Source organism: Stegodyphus dumicola, chromosome 1 (assembly GCF_044657685.1).
Source record: "Stegodyphus dumicola isolate Sdum_Otavi_A_Nest chromosome 1, ASM4465768v1".
NCBI lineage: Eukaryota > Metazoa > Arthropoda > Arachnida > Araneae > Eresidae > Stegodyphus > Stegodyphus dumicola.
In genome coordinates, this window is record NC_140768.1 from 116729966 (window position 1) to 116745819 (window position 15854).

The 15854-nt window shown below is 31.5% G+C and overlaps 1 protein-coding gene across 2 annotated transcripts in view; it reads right to left on the reverse strand.

Annotated features, from left to right (window-relative positions):
* Positions 1–15854, reverse strand: part of LOC118195959 (sphingomyelin phosphodiesterase-like) — a 203475-nt gene that overhangs the window by 83210 nt on the left and 104411 nt on the right. Inside the window, exon 1 of one of the 2 annotated variants that reach the window (XM_035367306.2) lies at positions 52–278. The exons of the other annotated variant lie outside the window; for it this stretch is intronic. The gene's annotated coding sequence lies outside the window, so the exon portion shown is untranslated. Of the gene's footprint in view, positions 1–51; positions 279–15854 lie in introns of those variants that run through there. 2 annotated transcript variants of the gene reach the window in all.

Genomic DNA, 15854 nt, shown 5'->3' on the forward strand with positions numbered 1-15854 from the left:
ATGACATTCTATAAAACCATACCAATAAAGAGATAAAGCGGGGAAACTTACAAAATAGATTTCAGCTTTGCGGATAAAGGTCGATTTCCTTCCACAGTTCGATTTTCACAATAAATAACTAAAGTGCTTACTTTATCGACTGCTTGATTTATAGCCATGATGAAAGGATACGATAAACGAAGATGATAAACACTACGTTAATTAGATTATATCATCTTTATTTACATCTTTCCCGCATCGAACAATGTAAATACACAATCACGTGACATACTAGTTGCGACAATGCCCATGACGCAACTTAAGGCTGGAGAAAAAAAAGGTGTGTCAAGCAGATCGTCCTCCTGACGTCAGAATTCACTGATACACCATTAACAACTGATTATGGTAAAAAGTATAAGAATACTTCTAATAAGGTGTATATCAATGATGCCATGGTTAGTCCTGTTTACTGGAAGCATTCTGACATAATGTTTAAAGCATAATAAATAATTTTTCGCCCAATCTTGACTGATTCCTGGTAAAGTGCATTTCGCTCGCTACTTCACGTAACTTTTGCAAAAGACCAGTTTTTTTTTAAAGAATAAAACTATTTCAAGTTTAATTTATTGAGTAAAGTCCCTCCTCCCTCCCAATGTTAGATTTTTGATATGCGTAAAACTTCAGGGTATAAGCCGGCTGATTTGGCAGAAGTCAAACCCCTCGTAGGTTATCTGTATGCACTCTCCAGTGGAGCGGTGTCTGGTACACCAGGGTACCTGGGCCGAAGGCCCTACCCCTTGTAGAACATATCAAGACATTGCGAATTATTGCAAAAATTAGCCAGATATTACATGTATAGCATTTTTATGACTATGTACATTTATATTTACATGAGAGAGTTTTTAAAAAAAAATTTTTTTTTATTTTTATTATTTTTTATTTTATTTTATTTTATTATTTTATTTTATTATTTTTTTTTATTTTATTTATTTTTCCTAATAGGATCAGAAAGCCGTCCGAGCTGATGTCCTGCAAGGTAGAAGTTAAGTGGTGCAAGGAGTAGGTTATCTGTATGAGAGAAGGAACATAGTTTAACGGAAAATTCTTTCGTATAAAAAACCATGAAAATTCACTCAGTTTGAACCCAGGTGGAGCCAGCAGTGTTCGGCGACCTTATCGTTAGTCTGCAGGCGACAAACTTTATTTTTGCGCCATTTTCGGGTTCAAATGCGACCACACGCAGGGCATATTTCCTAGAAATTTTGAGACACTAAAGCAAATCTCTACAGGCGCGTAGCCAGGGAGGGTGCCTATACTTAAAAAAAAAGAGCTAATTGATTTTCAATAGATAAGACTTAAGTTTTTAAAATATTGCTTTCTAGCTTCCCAAAATAGTCATGTTGTTAACAAAAAAAAAAAAAAAAAAAAAAAAAAAAATGAACGGAAAGTCTACGATTTTCCATTTAGAAGTAAGATCAGGAAAAATCATCCTTCCTCAGCTAACAAGCGGCGGGAAAATGCTTCGAAGGTTAGGGAGTACTTTCAAAAGTCGCAAAGCTTTTGTTCTATTACAGCTTTGAATAGACCTCCCCAGAGCTTAAATTGCGCCGGAGCTTCGCAGTTTTCGAGATAAATTGTAATTTCAGCCAGAGCGTACCGGAGCCCTTAATAAAAGGGCTCAGGCACTTTTTTTTATGCAAGTGAACCACAATTTTACCACAGAAATTTTGTTTTAATAGTAAAAATGTCTAAAAGTCCGATTCTAACTTCTGAATGCAAGCCTGTCTTTCCATCGCACTCCAGCATTGCACAGATGTTGAGACTTTTGAGGAAAGAAAAGCCCCCAATTATATGACAAAGGCTTATGCTCCAGGATATGCAATGAATTTATGAGAGCGGGTAAATTTTGTATTCCTCAAAGAACTAAAAGTGACGCTCTGGTCGTGCACGTTCCACGCTAGTGATTTCCTTCTGCAGAGCTGTAGACATTCTGAATGATGTAACCAAATGGGGGAACCACTGCTGTCACTTGTATCGAGAAGTCTTATATTTATTCTCACGTTGTATTCAGGAAAATTTATTAACGAAAAGTAATTAGGGAAAATTTCTACTTTACGGCTAGAATCGATCGACAGGGTATATTTATCGACAGGGCATCGCGATAAGGAAGTCTTGAACTCTTCCCTCTTTATCTTCAAAACTACGCTTTTCAGTTAAATTTTCTTTCCATACCCTCATACTGTTTCTAGAATTCTCACTATTCATCTTAGTGGAGCTTTAATCGCTTCATCTTTTTTCCTTGGTGTGCTGAAAAAAAGATTGATACCTGTCATCCCTTGGAATAGTACATTTTATGTATAATCAGGACTCAGACGGAGATCGGCTGAGCTGCTTCTTAGCATCTAAGTGGAATCGTAATTCCAGACGATGCCTCAAATAAGACGAGGTCCGATACTTTTTTTTTCTATTTAACTTTTCAAAATTAATTTAATAATTTATTATATTTCTTTCTAACTCTTTACATTTTTCTTAATTTAAATTTATTATTTAATTAAATTTAATTAGTTAATTTAATCAAATTAATATTAATCTTAATTAAAGTTTTTATTTAATTAAATTTAATTAGTTAATTTAATCAAATTAATTCATCAAATTAATATTAATCTTAATTTAAATTTATTATTTAATTATTAGCTATTTTAGTTATTTATTTATTTTTTCTTTCCTTCCTCACAGTCTTCATAGGACTCCGGCACTTCTAATTTTAGAAATTAAGCCCTGACTTTCAAGTCGTAAAGCTTTTGTTCTATTGCAGCTTTGAATAGACCTCCGTATCCAGTCCCACTTTCCCTCTAGCTATCAAGCTTATCGTCACTAAAAAAGAAAATGCCCTTTTGTTTCGGACCAAGCATCTAAAAGCATAATGTTTAAAAGAAAATAAGTATTTAAAAAAAAAAAAAAAATAAGTTGGGGTATTTAATTTTGAGATTTGCTACTTATTACCTAAATATTGCACGAAAGAGGGAAGAAAACACAGTAAAATAATTTTGAGTGATTATTTTTTACATTAATTTCGAATTTCAGTTAAGTCATAAATATAGCAAAAATATTAAGCTTTTTTTTTTTTTTTTTTTTTTTTTTTTTAACAATGTAGAGACCATGCCAACTTCGATGCTTTCAATGCAATGAATTTTATTTTCTTAAGTCATCTAGTAATTTAAATTATTGTTATTTAAAATGATCTAATAGGGTAGTTATTAAATACGCAGATAAAAATTCATTTACTGCCAAGTAATTTATTTTATTTTATTATTAGCCCAAAGGTGCAAATTGCCCAAAAGGGCTATTAATTTCGTTTTGGCATTTTGCATATAAACGGCGTTTCACTTTTTGAATTCTTGCCACTAAATATTGGAGTCTTGCATTATATTTAAAGAAATTAAATAATGAAGAATTTTCATGAATGTACGTATGTTTCTCGCATTGTGATAAAACAACCGTACATTGAGGCATCAAACTTTGAATAACGTAGTCCTTTACTCGAGTATAGTCATCTGGAAGCCCAAATTTGAAGTTTAGATTTTGTTTTATTTCATATTTTGCAAAACTTTAACGAATTTTGGATTAACAAACTCATCGATTTCAAAGTGAGCAATGGCAACACTGTACGAAGAAAAAAACATTTTTATTTCCAGCGCGTAAGACTGTATCGGAAATTCTAAAGATACGCTCTTTTTAGTTTATTTTGTGTTATTGCTGTTGAATTGAATTTTATGGTTTGTGGGGAGAACATGATATTTAATAAATAAAGGTAACACTCAAAGCGTTAAAAAAACGCTCCTTTGGGCGTAATATAAAATCTGAAACCTTTCAGATTTATTTATTTTGTAGACGCCTGTGTTTGGGATAAAAAATCAGATAAATACCGATTAAAAGGAAGTATAAATTAAGAGAACTTAAATAGAATGAAAAAAGCACATAACCTGTTAGTGGGCAGAATGTATAAGATTGATGAACAGTGCTAGTTCGACCATAGGTTAGGATATCGGGAACCAGCTGAACGAGCGATTATGGTTTTCCTTGCGTATAAGGTAAACAAATAAGTTTCCCTTTGAAAGTCCTCCACGAATGGGATGACATCCCTTCCTATAGAACAGATAACCTTGGTATGCTTTTCCGTATGGATTTAAACAAGCAATAGCAAGCCTATATGAAATACTAATTATAATGATAAAAATTTGATATAATTAATACTTGAATTCTAATTTGATGTAATTAATGATGTAAATTTGATGTAATCATATACATCGTCGACATCATGCCGAAACCACGAATCAACAACATCCCCCTTTCCGAAGGAAATAACTTTATTGTCATGGGCTTTGTTTTGCAAAAATCGATGTTCTACACTATACTTTTAACATGTTTATCAAAAACAAATGCATTTTACTTTTTGATCATAATGCAAAACATAAAAATAACGTACAAAATTCAATATTACTATTAAAGAGTACCACCGTTGTCCTAAGGAGGGAATGCGAAAATATTTTTCATTTTTTCCTGGTTCATTATATTAATTTAGATTCATGGCTTAAAATTTTAAAATGATATTTATTCATTTTTTAATTCTATAGTGTAGAACATCGATTTTTCCAAACTTCTTAAAGCTGCTTTTTTTGCAATTTTAAAGTTCCTGTTCCTTTTTAAGAAAAAAAGTAAACATCTAAAAATAACATAAAAAATATAGGCGCATACTCATTGCTCTCTTCCTCTGTTTAAGAACAAAGGCGATATAAATTCTTAAAGTGCAACATAGCTAAAAGGAAACACCTAGAGCTTATATGTACTTTATATATGATTCTGTTCCGTCTTCAACGACACATTTTATTCCATATTATTAAAGTATTAACGAAGTTATAATTAGAATTTTATATTGTTTCAAATGAAACTGTTATCTTTTTATTAAGTTAAATGCTTATTAAGTGAAAATCTCTTTCTTATTAAGTTAAATGCTTATCTGTTATCTTCGGGTGAAGATGGAACCATGCAATGTCCAAAATAACCTTCGGGTGAAGATAAAACCGCTACTTTATGCAATTTCCAAAATAATCTTAGGGTGAGACTTCGCTGGTGGGAGTAGTAACTAAAACCTGGAAAAGAATATGAGTCGGTGTCCTGAAGTCGTAAACTAAATATGGTTTTTTTTTCAACTGGATAAATCATTCGAGCTGCGTTTTTGGTAGCTAACTATAACCAAAACTACCATAACAAAAGAATCTCTTGGCCTTTTTAAATAGTTTTAATTAACAAAACATAATTATGATAAAACATTACAATTAAGGGCGTTATAATTACACATTTAAGTTACAAAGTTAAATCTCGGGGATCAACATCTCGGGGAAACAGCATGCTTAGTTCATGACTCCCGTACATCGACTGAAGACTACTATCTTTTTTTTTGGCTGGTGTTTATTCCGGTGGCCGCTAGGTGGCGCTCGTTGAGCCGTGGGGTTACAGGAAGAGAATTCTTTGGTATTAATGCACATTCATTATACCAAAGAAATAGCAACTGACAAAATTTTTGACATATTTGCCAGTTTACAGCCACGGAAAATGGAATTCGGGAATATTTTAATTGCCGAACCCTAATGAAAGGCCTGAAAAATTTTTACATAAAAAAAAATTAAAAATTATTTACAGTTTAAGTTCCTGTCCAAAATAAATGATGTATTTACAGTCTTCATGTATTTAATTCAATATCTTTATTATATAATCATATACAACAGAAACATGGATTTTATATATTTATTTATCTTTATAGTTGTATTGTGAAAACAAGAAAAGATGAATTTCAAAATTATGCTAATATTTTAATAATAATTTTTAATTAATTTAAAAACAAAAATATTGAATTACGCATTTAGTATGTTTGTAAGGTAATAATTATAAATACAATAATGAAATGCAATATAGCCATAATTATGTTACATAATTTTATTATTAATAAAATTCATAATATAATTATTATTTATATTAAGATAACTGCCATTAACATAATATATTTGTCACGTAATAATCTCCTATATACCTGAAGATGCTGTAATAGGTAGAACAGTATAGCCATAGAAGTCGTAACGAGCACCCCCCCCCCCCCGTAATTTGAGCTGTCTACGGCCATGTCTCTATGACCATTTTTTAAATAATTCTGGTGTGAACAACGTCCTCGACAAATGGTACTTTTGTATGGACAAACGTTAACATATACAAACCTGAAGTTGGATACCTGAAACCACAAAATACCTGAAACAGATTATAATATTCAAATTCTTTCTCTTGAACATAAATAAGCATCCACAGCCATTTCACATTATCCTGGTCTACACTAATAAAAAAAAACCGCAAGGTATAACATTACTATAGTCAGAGCTTAAATTGCGCCGGAGGCCACCGGAGTCCGGCTCTGGTACTTCTTAGCTATTGGGATATATTATAATTCTAGCCGGAGTCCTAAATAAGAATGCTCCCACACTTTTTTTATGTAACTGAATAATTATTTCAATAGAAATTTGACCTAGAAAATTTTATTTTTAGCAATAAAATTACATAAAAATTGTTTATTAAATTTTAATTTATTTCTTTGCATTTTATTCAATTACTTTTATCTAAATTATTTTAATAAGTAATAACAAATTATTTTAGAATTAATTCAATACTAAATAATAAATATTAATTCTTAATATCAATTAAATAATTATTAATTAATTTGATACTCATTAACAATTTAATTTTAAAATTATTAATGATTTTAATAGACATTTTATATATTTATTTAATCTTGTTGCTGTTTCCTGACGGTCTTCCACAGGGCTCCGGTACTTTTAGAAATTAAACCCTGACTATTGTAAAGTAATATAATCTAGGAGTGTGCTGCAACCCTCCTGGCCGATAATAATCGGCTTCGTGGTTAACCCAACACAGATTAAAACAAAAATTCAATTAAAATCATCAGATCAAAATTCCCAATATTATTCTATTGACATTTATAAATTTCATCAAATTCTTTGCAAATCTAAACTCTTTCCTGCGAAAATAGAATTCCTTTGTGTTACATGTTTTTCCCTAACATGTTGCAATTATATGCAGCCTTCGACGAAATGTCATGCATTGCCTTCAGCACTGCAAAAGTTGCAAAGACTACTGTTTTGCAAATTAAATCTTTTCAGGTACGTCGGGAAGCGCCGGTGTCCAATAACTACTTGATTGTAATCAAAATCGCGTACCATTCTTATATTTTTAGAAACCTCAAAGTTCAACAAATAATCTTTCCTATTTCCCGTAATATTCCATTTCTCTTTCCAGCAATAGCAATAGAAATCCTTGATTTTACCAATAACAATTCTTTTTTATGCCTGAATATCGAACGCATCTCCGGCATTACTCATAGCAGCTTCTTTAGCCATCATGTCGGCCCTTTCATTGCCTATAACACCCATATGGGCTTCATCCAGTTCATTTTCACTTCCAGTATTTTCTAAATTTTCACAAGGAAATCTTCTATATTTGAGACCGAAATATTAGGGTTATCAGCATCTGCAAGTGCTTCCAAACAAGTGCTAAACCAAGTGTTGGGAAAGCCAAAGTGATATCCAACATCGATTTGCTCAAAGGATATTGGGCCATACCATTGGAAAGAGAAATTAGCATGTTTCAAGAAGCATCGATCTCATTCGATTTAAAGGCATGACTTTAAATCGAATCGATTTAAAGTCATGCCTTTCGAGTTATGCAACGCTGCCGCAACATTTCAGAGACTGATGAACCAAGCACTTTCTGAATACAAAGATTTCGCTCGAGCCTACGTCGATGCTCGAGCAGTTTATTCAGATAATTGGAATGAACATTTAGTACATCTCGACACCATTTTTCCGAAGTTTTTAGAACTAAAGTTTTCTGTAAAACTCAAGAAAGGCTCCTTTGCTAAAACTTACATTAAGTATCTAAGACACACCATCGGCTCCGGCAGTCATCGTACTGATCCAGAGAAAGTGGAGGCTATACAGAAATTAGCTAGACCTCAAATAAAGAAACAATTAAAAGGTATTCTAGGCTTATGTAATTATTACAGAGATTACATTCCACATTACGCCAAAACAGATTATCCATTAACCGAGCTCACCAAAAGAAGAAGTCCTGAAGAGGTATCCTGGACAGAAAAAAACGACGAAGCATTTGAGAAGTTAAAGAAATGCGTAATGGAAGCACTCAGTCTTTATGCTTCTGTTCCAGGGTTAGCTTTTACAATTCAATGGGATGCATCTTCAACAGATGTTGGGGTCTGATTATCGCAGCGAAAAAACGGAAAGATGTACTCGATTAGTTATGCTAGCCAGAAACTAACTAAAACACAACAAGCAAGGCCAGCTTATCGAGAGAGAAGCCTATGCTATTATTTGGAACTTAAAAAAGTTTGAAACAGGATTTTTGGATCACCTGTGGAACTGATAATAACTGATCACAATCAGTCAACTTTCATTACAAAGAACGCAAACACAATCTTCTAGGTTACAAAGATAGACTTTAGCACTACAAAAGTATGATACTACAATTTCGCATTGCCCAGGTGCTGAGTTGAACAATGCCGATACATTGTCCAAATTGGAGACTATTGAGTGACTAGTGTGAAAGGAAGAACTTTTTATAGACATTTATGAACTCTTAGAATTATTATTTTTTTCTGTTTTCTTTTGCAGCTACTCTGATAGAAATTTGAATTATACCATAGAAGCTTTAAGTATTATTTTAGTGCATTTTAGAATTGTTTGATTACTAATTGTTAATCATTTATATGTTACAGCTTTAGAAGAAATCTCATAGTAGATGTAAAAGCAATCTGTATAAGTACTTTATTAAGTATCTTTCAAGTTCAGTACTGATTGATTTGTCGACTTTAGTAGGTAAGTAACTCTTTTGTTTGACGTCATCATATTTTGTTATATTTCAATAGGATTTCATCCTATTTCAGTTTTGGATGGGAGTTGTGATGTATGGGTGACTTCAACCAACGAGGCGCATAGAGGGCTTTAACTCTCAATCTGAGAGGCGACAAAAGTTTAATTTTGCAGGAGACCTAGCGAGAAGTCATAGATAAGGCGAAGGCTCGTGGGACCCGTTAGCAAAACGAATTTAGCTCGTATTAATGAATGTACATATTTCAGTTGTTCATAGTGTAGTTAAGTGATCTAGTGTTTAGTTTTTGTGTGTGTAATAAATGTTTAAAATACGAAGAAGGTGGAACCATTTCTCTATGAGGGCGACGCATGAAGACGGTGTGACTTTATATATTTCTATATGCACTATCTTTACTATTTTCTTATATGCAGCTAGTTCTTTTTTATATAGGATCTTCCTTTCTATACGAACATTTTCATCGACATTTTTAATCTGATACTGTTTTTTAAATGCGCGAATCCGTCGTTTTAATTTCTGCAGTTCCGATGTCCACCACAGAATAACATTCTTATATTTCCTCTAAAGCCTCAGGACATTATTGGCTCTATTAAATAATATATTTTCCAATTTGACAATAAAGTCATCAAGTTCATCTTTCTCTGCGATATTTATGTTCCTTCCTTAAATTCTTCATTTTACTCCTTAAAACTTTAACATATCTTTCGGCTATTTGTATATCATGTGAAAATTTAATTTCTTCATCATATTCCACACATATTTCATTCATAATAACATAAATGTATTAATGATAGCACAATGACTCCTTTTGTTCAATAATTGGTTCCGCAGACATTGAGGACATTCCAGAGGACCCTAAAAATAAATTCGTCCAGTTCTGCCCTGCTGGAGAAGCAAAAGTGGGAAACGAATTGGTGTCATTATAGAGAATCAAATTATTAAAATGAAATCAAAAGTTAAAATTCCCCTATTATCAATACTCCTGGCCCCTGGTTAAAATGATCAGAGTTAAAATCTCCCAGTGCAAGAACATTATTATAACATTTAATAACATCTTCCGATTTAATTAAAAGTTTCAAGCAAATCCTACGCTGAAGAGATATATACAGAAACAATTCCCATAAAATCATTCTCGATGGAAACGGAAACCTCAACAATTGTATCTGAAATCAAATCTGCCATAAATCTAATATTGTCATTGGCGAACACAACAGCAAATCTACCACCATTCATCATTGCCGTTCTCCAGCCTGTTTCTAAATATGCAAATTTATTTTGAATAAGATATAATTCCTGCACTTATGACATCATAAATCTTGCCCAATAATTTCTCTATAATAGACAACTGGCATGCCACAACTAAACGGTGATTAAAATTAATATTTAATAATTTCATAGGAATAAAACACAAATTAAAATAATACAAAAAAATTATTTACAAAAATTAAAATCCGAAAGACGAAATACAATAAAATATATAAAATAAATAAATAAATAAAATAGAGCCAAGACGCAGTGATAAAACTAAATTGTATAAATTATTCTATAGTTATATATCCGCATCCAAGTGTTCCACAATATATTTAATTTCTTTTTTATAGATTGGGAATCCTTTGAAGAACGTTTCATAATTAGTATCCTAATCAATATGAAATGTTTCATTTGAAATTCAACAACTAATACAACACAGTTTTTTTTCAGTATATTGATATTTTTCTTATTTTTCAGAGCATCTTATGCAGCTAACTTTATTTCTACAGTTTTTTTTTTTTTTTTTTTTTTTCCCGGTGTGTGTGTGTGTGTGTTCGAATTTTAGGCATTTTAAACAGTGCTTGAGCTGACGCAAAAACCTGACGGGGTAAGATTTTCATCCAACTGTAAACTTGTTACTCTCCAAGATTTCCACATGACATTTTGCATTAATGCCGAAAGTTCTGTGACTAGTAAAATTTTCTCTACCTTTATGCATATTAAAAAGAAACACAATTCCCGGAGCAGGTACAATTCAATTTAAACTTTTCCACAATATCTTCATTTTTTTATAAAATCAGGAACATTATACATAATGACTCTAGGTGTGATAAATTTCCTGCTCTTAACATGTACCGTATTCTTCAAATTTTGCTTCCCATCAAACGCCTTCCGAAGTTTTTTCGTATCATTCTTATCCTTAACCCTTATAACAAAGGTTAAGGATAAGAACGACACTCCAATTTTCTTATAATAAGACTTCAAAACTTAAATTAACATCCTCTGGTTGAAAACAGGAAGATAACTCATCACAAACATGAGTATCAGTACCAGTAGGTTTCAAGATCACTTCATTTACTCTATTTTCTAATTTGTTTTCATCATTCTTTTCCAGTTTAACATTATATCTTCCATTCCCTTTATTTTTAAGTAGATCTTTAATTTCACCCACATCTTTCCTAATATTCTTCAATTCGTCATATCTACTTTTAATAATAGCAGCTTCAATCATATTTGCACTATGCTTCATTGCAATATCAAAAATCTTATCAAGCACTGCATTTATTCCATCCAAAATTGTTTTGGCCCACCTTTTTACTTCCTTGTACGAAGTAAAAAGGAAGTATTGTAATCGCGAAAATTTCAGACAGCATATTTCAACGAAAATATCCATTTTGACCACTATCGAATGCAATTTAACGATGATTTTGCGTGATATTTGTACGTAAGGAAAGAATAAAATACTCTTTTCCTCCAAAAAAATTATAAAACTGCTTTAAAATGAATTTTGAAGAGAATTTTTCATGACGTCTGTACGAACGTACGTACGTACGTACGTATCTCGCATAACTCAAAAACGAGTAGCCTCAGGACGTTGAAATTTTGTATATAGGACTGCTATAGCATGTAGATGTGCACCTCGTATTTTGGTTGCAATCGGCCGCACAAAACGTATATAAATGTATTTATATATATATATATATCCACTCTATTACCCGGCTCAGTGATCTCAGTTTCTTTACTCTTATATGTTTGTAAATTGTACATTTTTTGCTTTAAAAAATGATTGAATTATGTCGTTTTTATCTTCCGGTTAAGCTTTTTATGCCTTTAGTAAATCTGTATGCAATATTTTTAGAATTACGAACAATATTAAAGTTGTTTAAGTGCCGCTAAGCCTAATAATTTTTTTTGATGCCGGCCATTGCTTGTTTACATTTGAAACAGCAGGATAGTGGATTTGTTGCCAATCTAGAGAAACTTAGCTTCGCAACAACAAAGATAAAGCCTTCATTTATTTTTACGAATTAAATCATGCTTAATCCTTTCTGGAATATTTTCGAGTAAATAAGTGTTTAAGATTTACTTCGTAATTTTTAATATAGATATTTTGAGTTTTTATGTATTTTTGCCTTCTCGCGAAGTGAGAACTGAATTAATTGAATGAGAAATATTCAATCGTCTGTGAAAAACTGTTTCTTTTTTGTTTTGTTTGCTTAATTTCTTTTATACGTCATTCTAACTTTATTATAGTATTTGAATAGAACATGTGGCAACGATTAGATAATTCTACTCTTTAAATGTTATAAATTTTGTGCATTATGAGTTATAATATGAACGAAATATAATACTGTTAAGTGAACCTAGCGCCAGAGTGTCGCTATGGTAAACAAATAGAGTGAATTTTAAAGAATGCATTTATTCAATTGTGGTTTATGCGCTGTCGGCGAAGTAGATTTAATTCAATCCAATAAGTTTAAATGAAATGCAAGAAAAAATGCGTATAATTTAATATTCCGTACAAGGAAGTCATGTGGTGCACATCAGATTTTTTAAGATCTGCTATACTGTGAATGTAATTATAAAGTATAATAATTATAAACTCATCAGAAGAACCAACAGTTTTTTTTTTTTTTTTTCCCCAAGATACTCTTTCTAAGTTATCTTTTTGCGCTATTATATCTCTTTTAGGTATTACATCATTCAAATCACTTTCATTTTCATTACTGTTAATATTATTCTCACCACCTGAAAATTTCACCATTTTTAGAACCCACTTTATATATTATTAATCACTTATATTGAAAAATAAATTGTTTCACCACGACAAGGCTTTAACAATGAAATTTATACATAATCTTTTAAAGACACATACACATCAGAAAAATGTTGATAACTGCACACAATCTATACACAAATACAAAGTTTAATATTCACGAGAAGTGTAAATAACTCAAAACAAAAAAATAAGTCTAGAAATAATTGTAGCTAATTTTGAAAAATTCGACCTTCGGACAGATTACGCTGGAAACACTCTCAAGGAAAAAAGTCAAACATAAAACTCAATAACTAAATTTACTTTCACTCCAACTTGCTTAAATGTAAACATTGTCCTCTTCCTTAAACCTACCTGCAATTAGAATTTTGAAATTCTCGTTCTTTTATAAATACAAAACACTGATAAAGATTCAAACCGGAGCACTTAAGAAATACAATAAATGCATTTAAAACATACAGTACAGTCTATTTACTAAAAAATAATTTACTCATATGCAAAGATTGTCATCCTCACCTAGCCCCAGCCACAGCCAGAAAATTTAAATACTGATATCTTCACATAAATGCAAAACATTGATAAAAATGCAAACCGGTGCACTTTAAAAATTTGATATATGCAATTATAACATAAAGCATAGTTATAATTATTTAGGAAAATTACACTGATATTCAGCAAGAACAGATTGGCAACAAGGAGATCATTCAAGTAAGCGGTATGGAAAACTGCAACTTTTTACGAACCCGCAGTCATGCAAATAAAATAACGTTTTCTTTATATTTTATAAGGGTTATTTTTACATTTTTGCCCCTGACATATAAATGATCCTGTAGAATTCGCTTAGTGAATGATCATATTTCCAAAAACCAGTTCCTAATAGCTTACCAGAGGTTGAATGCATAAGACTTCTAAACACTCGAGAGTTTAATCTAGGTTCAAATTACGGAAAATGGATTGTCCGCAAGAAAGTTTTCTGGTTTTTCCCGTGTGTAATGTAAATACTTTCTCTGAAAAAAGACCTCCCTTCTCAGATAAATTTAGACTAAGTTCTATACTAAATAGCAGTTCTATACTAAATTATAATACTGCAGCAGTTTATGCAGTTTATCAAGAGGCCATAATTAATAAATATTTCTGCGAACTTTGGAATCTCAAAAATTCTAGCTTATTTCTTTCAAATCTTTCAGATAATTTCTCCGACAGTTTCAGCAATAATGAATGCAAGGAGGTTACAAATGAGAGGAATACGACCTTATCCACCTGCACTGTAAAAAAAAAAGGTCGTTCTTTACAAGCAAATATTTTTTGTAAAGTTATAGAAATCAAAAAGTTACACAAGAATTTCCTGTAATGTGAACAGCTTCAAAGCGATCTGTGGCGACTACAGATGAATTGCCTGTAGCATTACAGATAATGTTTTAAAAGCCGCGCGGAAGAATCACGTGACTGACTGGAGATCAGCCAATCAGGAGAAAAGTGTCTGAAAGCTAGTCGCAGAAGAAAACATGGCTGAATGTTTGTTGGTTGTATAACGGAGGTAAGTAAGAAAAATTTTACGATTACTGTTTGAAATATTTTTTGTTCCTTTTATGCAGATTATTCTTATGCACTGGTATATGTATTGAGTAAGTATTTTAACGTTTAAGCTTTGCTATTAATTAATATCAGTGTTCATAATGTCTAATGAGTTGAAGGAGTACAAAATATTTATTCCAAATGCAGATCTAATAGTAGTATTTTGTCATTGTGCATCATCATCCGATAAATTACTCCTTAAATTCACCGTATTATTTACAACTAATTATTCCAAAATTTAATCACTATTGTGGTATTAAATTGAAACAGTAATGTGATTGTTGAAAACAAAATTAATCAAACGTTACAAACAAAACAAAACAAAATTAGCGTTCGTTTGCAATCGTCTGACCAAAGAACGTTTGACATCTTTTTCCCGGCAGGCCTTGCGAGAAAAGTTTATGTAAACATTTAGAATTCTGAATGTAATGTATATATTTTTTGCTTATTAGCTTTAGTTTATTCTTTTCCTAAGGTTACCTGATTAGTTATACTTGGTTTATAATTCATTCTAATATGTTTATGTACGAGATGTGTTATGAATTAAAATTACAAAAACTTGCGACACGGTCTTGCGATAATCTCGTTTATTCTTTAGCGTAATACTAATATTATTTTTTCAGTGGTATTAATTTCTTATTATAATGTTATAATTCCAAAATGAAGTAATTATATTGATTAAAAATATGTCGCATCATACTTTTCGTAATGTTTTGTTTTACTAATTAGATGCAACTTAATTATTCCATATATTTTAATATACCAATATCAATAGGCGAAAGATGGAAATGACCTAAAATATATTTTCTAAAAATTTGTTAAACTAGTTATAAACGAAAACTTAAATTTTGTACATTATTTCCAAAAATATCATTTCATTAACATTTTAGAAATGACAAAATTTATTATATTGTATATATAACTACCATTGCATACTTATAAGTTTTTAAACATTTAATGTAGAATTTATATTTATGTTTATTTTATTTTGCACAATTTTAATACAGTTTTGAAGTAGGATAGTCTTGTTACTAGGATAGCATAAATCTGCTAATACAAGTTTAATACATTTCTTGTCAAATGTTTTTCTCATTCATGTAGCATAAGGGCCCACTGGCGGCCGAGCGGTAAAGTCGCTGAACACTGGTAGTCCGGTCCGAGGTTCGAATCCTGCGAACGGACTGTCTGCATGGATGTTTTCGTAGTTTTCCCCATGTGTAACGCATATATGAGCCAATTTCCTTTAGAAAGTCCTCCACGAAGGCATCCTTTCTCTTAGGCAGATAGCCCTAAAGGCTTTGCCATA